Below are 9,507 nucleotides of genomic sequence, written 5' to 3' on the forward strand. Positions count from 1 at the left end.
GCAGGCAGTCAGACAAAGTGGCAAGCAGACACACACACACACACACACACACACACACACACACACACACACACACACACACCCAGTGACAAAAATAGACACAGAAAAACACATAGAGAGATACAGAGACTACCTTAACTATATAAACAAACACACACACACACACACACACACACACACACACACACACACACACATGATAAAGGAGGCTAACAGGACACTCAGTAATAAAGAAGAATACTCCAAATTGCAATGTAAGTTTGGGGCAAAATTGGTCAGCTTTAGGCAGCAAGACTTGTGGTGGTGTGATAAAAAAATGGACTTTCATAGCCTCTCTCTCTCTCTCTCTCTCTCTCTCTCTCTCTCTCTCTCTCTCTCTCTCTCTCTCTCTCTCTCTCTCTCTGGTTATGTTTGTTAGTACTGGGAAAGTGATAGTGTCTCTCTCTCTCTCTCTCTCTCTCTCTCTCTCTCTCTCTCTCTCTCTCTCTCTCTCTCTCTCTCTCTATCTATCTATCTATCTATCTATCTATCTATCTATCTTTTTATCTATCTCTATTTCTGCCTATCTCTATCTATCTACCTATCTATCTACCTATCTATCAATCAATCTAAAAATTAACCTCACACAAGTGCATTATTATTACTTTCCAGCTCGCCAGCACAGTACGTGTCTGTACATTCCCAGCATGTTGTGAAAGGCCACTAAAGGGGAAGGGGCGAGGTGGTAGCAACGCCTTTTCTCTGTGCTTATTCCGTAGTAAGGAAAGTAGAGACAGACGAGGGGGGATTTTACAGAGTCCTCGCTGAACACTGATGGATGAGGCTGGTCTTGTCAATACCTACTTTCTTTGATAGGAATGACTGGGTTAGGTTAGATTAGTGTTGTTGTTGTTGTTGTTGTTGTTGTTAATGGTGGGGTTGTGGTGGTTTTAGTGAGCTGGTTGTTGCAGTTGTGGTGGGTGGTAATGGTGGTGAGTAGTAGTAGTAGTAGTAGTAGTAGTAGTGGTCGCACCACCATCACCACCACCACCACCACCAGCACCGCCACCACCAGTAACAGCAGAATTAGCAGTAAAAGTCAGATCATATCATGTTAACTTATATCAATATCAAGTTGATTCTCACGAGACCAGGATAGGAGAACAATATATCGTAAAGCGCAGTAAAAGAAAGTCAATATTGTAAGGCACAGAACAGGGAGGAGATGCTATAATTTTCTCAAGGAGTGACGAGGCTGGACCAAATCTTGAAGGAATACATCAGCAGGAGACATTTCCTCGTCTGTTTGAGAGCTATTCCTAACAAGCTAACTAAGAAATCAACAAATTCTAACAAGCTAATTGAGAAATGAACTAACTCTAACAAGTTAAGAGATCAATTAATTCCAACTAGGTAACTAAGAAATAAACAAATTCTAACTAGCTGACTAACAAATCAATGAATTACAACGAGATAAACTAATTCTAACAAGCTAATTAAGAACTCCAGCTTATCTTAACAAACTAACTAAAAAATCAAATAATTATAAAAAAAAAAAAACTAACCAAGAAAATGAATCAAGTATGTTTCCACGCCAGACAAGTTCCTCCCCCGCTGTTGGAGGAAGGGGAGATGGTAATCCATCCAGCACGCCCCTCTGGCTCAGGGCGTCTCGGCAATACTGGCAGGGTGCAAGGTCACAACTCCTTGGCTTACGTCCAAATTGTCTTCACCAAGCCGGAGATTCGAACCCCGGACCCTAGTATTGTGTGTCGGGCGAACTAACCACTGCACCACCAATCCTCTTAGGCCTCTAAATCTTTGACTGCTAATAACAAAGTAACGTTGGTGGGCAATTCTACTAAGCGAAAATTAAACCGAGTACAGTATAATGTTTTACTATTTGTGTTGCAGATAACGAGTGTTTGGTTTTTGAAAGAGATACGCAGGAGTGAATTCTCAAGGACAGTAATCAGTAACGGATGAATGGAAGATAACAAGAGTGACAAACAAAATATATAGGATCAATAATTAGGAGAGGAAGAGAAATAGTGTGTTCAAGCTTCATGCAGGTACATTTGAAAGAGATAAGAAGGCACTGGATCTCAACAACAATGGTGGATGACTGTAATGGACTCAGTAATCAGGTTGTTAAAGTTGAAAGAAAACCACACAAATTTATGGATGAGGGTGACAGGTGGATGCAGGTAAGAATGTTTTATACAGAGACTGCCACTTGTAAAACTGATGATTTCTTGCAGTTTCTCGTGTTTCCTTATGTTGGTAAGTGGTCTTTCCTTGAGTGTTGGCTTTGCACGTTATACACAGGCACGCTTAAGTAAACACTAAAACTCCATCGCCTCTGTTGAATCTTTTTTTTTTTTTAAGTTAATGCAAAGTTGTACACGAGTATTTTACTGAACTTTAAAGAAACCACAGCAATCCTACTTCATGAACATAATAACATAGGGATTAATAATAAAAACAAGTAGACAAAAAAAAATAAAGAAATGAAAGAAACGTAAAATAAGACAAAAATAAATACAAGAAAACAATCAGTAATACAAAAGAATAACAAAAAATCAACACAATAAAAGGAAAATAGAACACAGAAGACAATTAAGAAAAAAAATTAGCACAAACTACAAACAAATATATAAACCACACGGAAAAAAAAAAAGCAATACAAGGGAATACGCAAGGAACGCAGAGGAAGAGTACAAGGGAAAGACTGCCAGCGAGGCTTTGTCTTTGTCCTTAAAGAGGCAATTTGTGGCCACCGCAGGAACCACACGATCTCATCTACACGTCATGGAAGCCAGGCAGGAGGAGGAGGAGGAGGAGGAGGAAGAGGGGGGACTTGTACGTAGAAGAGATCAGGAAACGATGAGAAACGAGGTCATTGAGCACAAGGAGGAGGAGGAGGAGGAGGAGGAGGGTTGCGTAGGATGATAGGAAACCCCAGAGGTGAATGAGAAAGAGAAGGAGGAGGAGGAGGAGGAGGAGGAGGAGGAGGAGGAGAAAGAGGAGAACACAACAAGTAAAAAACAGAAGGACTAAAAAGTTAACACTTTTCTAAAAATCTCTCTCTCTCTCTCTCTCTCTCTCTCTCTCTCTCTCTCTCTCTCTCTCTCTCTCTCTCTCTCTCTCTCTCTCTCTCTCTCTCTATCTATCTGTCTATCTATCTATCTATCTATCTATCTATCTCTCTCTCTATCTCTCTCTCTCTGGAAATAAGCCAGAGCATGAAGTGTGTGTGTGTGTGTGTGTGTGTGTGTGTGTGTGTGTGTGTGTGTGTGTGTGAGTGTGTGTGTGTGTGTGAGTGTGTGTGTGTGTGTGTGTGTGTGTGTGTGTGTGTGTGTGTGTGTGTGTGTGTGTGTGTGTGATGAGTCATTCCACTTAACAAGGACTGTCAGAGAACACGGAGGGATCACTGTTTTTACTAAAAATCATATGAAAGCAGAACCACTAATGCTATATTCTTTCATTAATGAAAACATTGAAATCTGCACTTCTAAGCTAGAATTAGGGAACACTAAATACATCATTTCAGTAATTTACAGGCCCAACAGCAAACACATAGCTGTCAATGAATTTACTAACTTCATGAATGAGTTATTAAATAACGACATATTCAGACATAATAAATCAATCATTATAGGTGACTTCAACATTAACTTACTAGAACACTCATCTCACCTCCCTACCAATTGGTTTCTGAATTCTTTGCAATCACTTAATTTTTTCCATCATATATCCAGACCTACAAGATTTCCTGATAGTTCTGACCTTGGCCAACCTTCACTGCTAGATCACATCTGGACTAATTTCCTACCTCGCTCTCTATCAGGTATCATTCACTTTTCAATATCAGATCACCTTCCTATATTCATAAATATCAACACTGAAGCCTTTCCAAATACTAAACATAAGATAACATACAGAGTTATTAATGCCAATAATAATAACAAATTTACTAGTGAATTAGAAGGCATAAACTGGGAAGAACTACTTGTCCTGCCAAATACAAATGAAAATTTTAACCTTTTCCACAATATAGTTAATGAATGCTACAATAAATGCTTTCCTATCAAAACCAAATTTATAACAGCTAAAAGACTTCACAATGCATGGTTATCTAGTGCAATACTTAACTCAATCAAACATAAATGTAAATTATTTAAAATGTATAAATTAGGAATAGTTTCACATCACATTTTTAAACAGTACAGAAATCAGCTCACTCAAGTTGTTCGATCTGCCAAAACTAACTATTATCGCCAAATCTTCTTAAACTTTAAAAATAATGCGAAGAAAATTTGGCAAGCAATAAATGAGCTAAAAGGTAACTTTCAAAATAAAGACACAATCAAGACATTGCAATATGATAATAAAGTACTAAGTGATCCTTTAGACATCTCACATGCCTTCAGTAATTATTTTTCTAAAATTGCACCTGATCTGGAGAGCAAACTTCCTCACTCAAATAAAAATCCATTAGATTACCTCAAAGAAAATTATCCAAATTCCATGGTAGTTCCCATTATCACTACATATGAAATGAATTCAGTAATTAAGTCTCTTAAAAACAAAACCTCTGATATAAATGATATATCGGCTACCATCATCAAAAGTAACTCTAATCTTTTATCAATCCCTTTAACAATACTTTTTAATCAGTCTGTAACAAATGGAATTTTCCCTGACAAGTTGAAAACTGCAAAAATTACCCCCATTTATAAATCTGGCCCTCATGATGACCCCAAAAATTATAGACCAATTTCTCAACTTACAATATTTTCCAAAATATTTGAGACATTAATGAAAAACATTTAATTAATTACTTAGAACACAAAAATATTCTTAATCCTTCGCAGTATGGTTTTAGACAAAATTGTAGCACTTTTAAAGCATTGAATAAATTTTCTGATGACATATTTACAGCTATTGACAAGAAGTTTTCTGTTTTATCAGTATTCATTGATTTTGCTAAGGCATTTGACACAATAAACCATAAAGTTCTCCTTAGTAAAATGCACCACTATGGAATTCGCGGCCATATTTTTTCATGGTTTACAGATTACTTAACAAACAGGCGTCAATACACTTCCTTTAGTTATGCAAAATCATCTTCAACCTTAATTACTCTCGGTATACCACAAGGTAGTGTGCTTGGACCTCTATTATTTCTCCTCTACATCAGTGATATTTCTGATATTTTTTCTGACTCTAAAAGCATCTTATTTGCCGATGATATGACAGTTTATCTAATAGGAACAGATCCGAATCAACTTGTTTTTAGTGCTAACAATGAACTTTAAAAAATTATATCAATGGTGCCTTTGCAATAGGCTCACAATAAACACTGACAAAACTTACTTTATGCTATTCACTGGTAAAACTATGCTGGATTTACCTAATGTACGAATAAATAACAGAATAATTACTAAAATCGATAAATTCAAGTTCCTTGGTGTTACTTATGATAGCTCTTTAAATTTTAAATACCATATAGATAATATTACACTAAAAATATCGAGACATATTGCATTACTTTATCAAATCAGAGATTTTATGCCACCGTATGTCCTAAAATCCATCTACTTTGCTCACATTCACACATTGCTAACATACTGTAACCCTATTTGGTCCACTACTTACCCTACATTCCTAACTCCTTTAAAATTACAGCTCAAGAAAGTTGTCAGAATTATAACTAACAGCACCTACCTTGAACACACTGACCCTCTTTTCAAACAGACCAAACTTTTAAAACTTAATGATATAACAAAGCTTGCTATAGCCACACACATGTATAACAATAAACATTATATTCACAGCATTCTTCCATCACATGATTATAGTACGCGCCACCGTGATCATCTTACTTTACCAATACACCGCCTTTCTAAGTTTCAGCATTCAACTAATTATCTAGGACCTGTTATATGGAATACTATTCCTCGCAAAATTCAAGAAGCATCATCTCTCAATGCATTTAAAACAATGCTAAAAAAAAATATCTTGTCTAGCTACTAATTTATGTTCTGCTAAATCATATGTACCAAGTGTTGTTCTAATTTTACTATTGATGATTTGTAAAATATACATTGTGTCAGTTAGTTGTTATTATTATTATTATTATTATTATTATTATTATTATTATTATTATTATTATTACTATTATTATCATTATCATTATCATTATTATTGTTATTATTGATTATATTAGTTATTATTTGTTATGATCATTATTATTATCTATACTATTGCTGTTATTATCAATAATATTAATATTATTATTGTCATTATTATTATTATTATTATTATTATTATTATTATTATTATTATTATTATTATTATTATTATTATCACTATTATTATTACTATTATTATTATTGTTATCATTTCTATTTTCATTATGATTATTACCATTAATATTATTAGTATTACAATTATTATTATTATTATTATTATTATTATTATTATTATTATTATTATTATTATCATTATTATTATTATTATTATTATTATTATTATTTTAATTATTATTATTATTATTTTTTATTATTTTAATTATCTAAATTCACTTCGGAAAAAACATTTCGTTCGTTGTAGCTAACGTTTTAGTTACTATTATTATAAAAATAGTTCTTATTCCACCAGTCAGTATAATCTATTTATACTCTGATAAGTACTTGCCTGAAAAGTTCTACTTTATATAGGCTAGCTTGGTTTAACTGTAAAGATTTGATATACTCATATATACCAGTATGTAAAATGACTTGGCTATAAATAAATGTTTCAAATGTTTCAAATGTTTACATGTGTCAACTTTATGATTATGCATTAAAGTTCTCTCTCTGTCTCTCTCTCTCTCTCTCTCTCTCTCTCTCTCTCTCTCTCTCTCTCTCTCTCTCTCTCTCTCTCTCTCTCTCTCTCTCTCTCTCACCAGTTTCTTCTTCTCTTCCCTTCCATCTCTCCCCTCCTCCTTCCTTCCTTCCTTCCTTCCTTTCTTCCTTCCTTCCTTCTTTCCCTAGTTGTCTCATTCCTTTCCTTCATCCCATTCCTTGCTTCCCATTTTCTTCCCTCCTCCAACTTCTCTCCCTTCCTTCCTTCCTCCTTCCCTCCTCCCCCACACCACTTCCTTTATTCCTTCCTACCTTCCTTCACTCTATTCCTCTCTCTCTCTCTTTCCTTCCTTATTTAATTATGTAGATGAAGGAGGGAGTAAGAGAGGAAGGGAGGGAGGAAAGGAGGGAGAAAAGAAGGGATAAATATATGGTTAGGGCAAAGAAAAGAGGGAGGAAAAGAGAGAAAGAAAGAAACACAAACAGAAAGGAACAAAGAGAAAGAAAAGTTGGAAAGAAAGAGACAGAAAGAAAAGAAAAGAAGGGTATGGAAGGAAGAGAGAGAGAGAGAGAGAGAGAGAGAGAGAGAGAGAGAGAGAGAGGCACTAAACCCTTACACCCACCCAGCCACCCATCCACACACACACACACACACACACACTCACACACACACACACACAACAAGATATACAAACAGAAGAAGCTGTACAATGAATCAAGTAATAAAACAGGTAAGGGAGGCCACCTGAGTCTGGCTCTAGTAATTAATTAGGCCGCAGGTAAAAATGAAGAAGCGAGCAATAGGAAGAGACAAATAAGTAATACATAGAGTCTACCTGTGGAAGTTAATACAAAGAGATAGTGATGAGAGTGTGGAGGAGATGAAAATGATAAGCATGCAGTTAAAGATTAGAGGTTATATTGTGCATGGGAAATATATTAGCAAGTAAACAGAAAGTAAATTATAAGTAGAAGATTTGTAATGCAGAGAGAGAGAGAGAGAGAGAGAGAGAGAGAGAGAGAGAGAGAGAGAGAGAGAGAGAGAGAGAGAGAGAGAGAGAGAGGTAGTACTGAATGGAGAATTGATAGACTGGTAGTAGAAATGACTGTTCTTTCCCTACCTTCTTCTTTCTCTTCTTATTTTCTCTTTCTGTGACTTTTTTTTCTATCTCTCCTCTTCTTTCTCTCTTTCCCTCTATATCCTCTTCTTTTTCTTTTTCTGTGACCTATTTTTTTTTTTTTTGTATTTTTCCTCTTCTTTCCGTCTCTTCTATTCCTTTACCGTGACTTTTTTCAGCCTCTCCTCTTCTTTCCCTCTCTTTTCTCTTTCCTCATTTTTTTCTGTAGCTCTCCTCTTCTTTCCGTCTTTCTCTCGGCTTCTTATTCCATGATTCTGGACTTTTCTCTCCCTCTCCTCCTCAATGTCTAACTTCATTTTCCTCATCATCATATTTTCTGGAGTAGTATCTTGCGCGCCTCCTTCTGCTCCTTAGCCTCAGAATAAGTAAAGTTCTGACGAAGCACCACCTGCTGCCGTCAAAAAAAGTATTTCTGTTGTCTAAACTTTGCCTGGTTTCATTTTCTCTCCCCCTGAGCTACTAAACCACTGAATGGCTCCAATTTGGCCTCTTGACTGTTAATGACACACGTTTCACTTCACTTGGGTTACCTTAGATAAATAACACACAGAGCCGAAATAGAACAGCAGGCCCCGGGAGGTTCCAAGCACCTCATTGTTTACGTCTTTTGAAATTATTCTCTCAGATTGCTACACATTTCCATTCGTTCGTGGCGGTGACAAGTAGATCAAAGGGTCTAGTGTAAGCGCAGTGTGTGATTTCAAAGCGCGAAGTGACATCAACAGGAGTGATCGAGTCTCAAATGTTTTAGTGGCCCAGTCAGAATCGTAAAGGGCAGTGTGTGTTTCTGAACATGTGGTGCTGAGATCAATTTTAGGGGGTACTGAAAAATGCTGCGTATATTGTAAGGCGGTACAATGTAAACGCTCCTTGCAAGGCACACCAAACTATCGGGAGTGTACTTTTATATTTGATGAAGTTAGCCTCATTTTCAACTGTTAATACAACTGTAGTTAATACAACCAGATATTAGAATTAACGGGCGCGGGAGTGTCCAGACTAGACGCAAGGGGTGCTGAGGTCGCAAAAAAAGGTTAGAAAATGTTAGTCTATGGAGAGATGAAGTAGTAAGTGTCACATTGTCATTGGCAGTAAAGTGTTAACAAAGCTACAAGAAAAGAAAATCTGAACTTCGTTACAGTACAAATGAGGATAAAGAATACTTGTAGCCATCCTGTCCTCGCCTGATGTATGACACAAGCACAGGGAACGAGGGACACAAACACCTAAACAGAGAAGAGCAATAAAAATGTTAAAAGAAGAGGAAAGAAAAAGAAAAAAAGAAGGAAAAAATGAGGATAAAAGAAGAAAAAAAAACAGTTGTTGGTACATAGACAACAAAAGAAAGCTTATACAAAGGAGTATTATTAATTATTTTACTGGAGAAAGAAAAAGAAAGGAAAAAGAAGCTTAAAAAGGAAAAAACAAAGTAGATGCATAAATAAAGAAAGGAAGTTATTACACAAAAGGGAATTACAAATTATGTTGTTAGACAAGGAGAAAATAAACAAAAATAAATAAAAATGTAGAAAAATGAG

This window comes from Scylla paramamosain, unplaced genomic scaffold (genome assembly GCF_035594125.1).
Source record: "Scylla paramamosain isolate STU-SP2022 unplaced genomic scaffold, ASM3559412v1 Contig50, whole genome shotgun sequence".
In the NCBI taxonomy this organism is placed as follows: domain Eukaryota; kingdom Metazoa; phylum Arthropoda; class Malacostraca; order Decapoda; family Portunidae; genus Scylla; species Scylla paramamosain.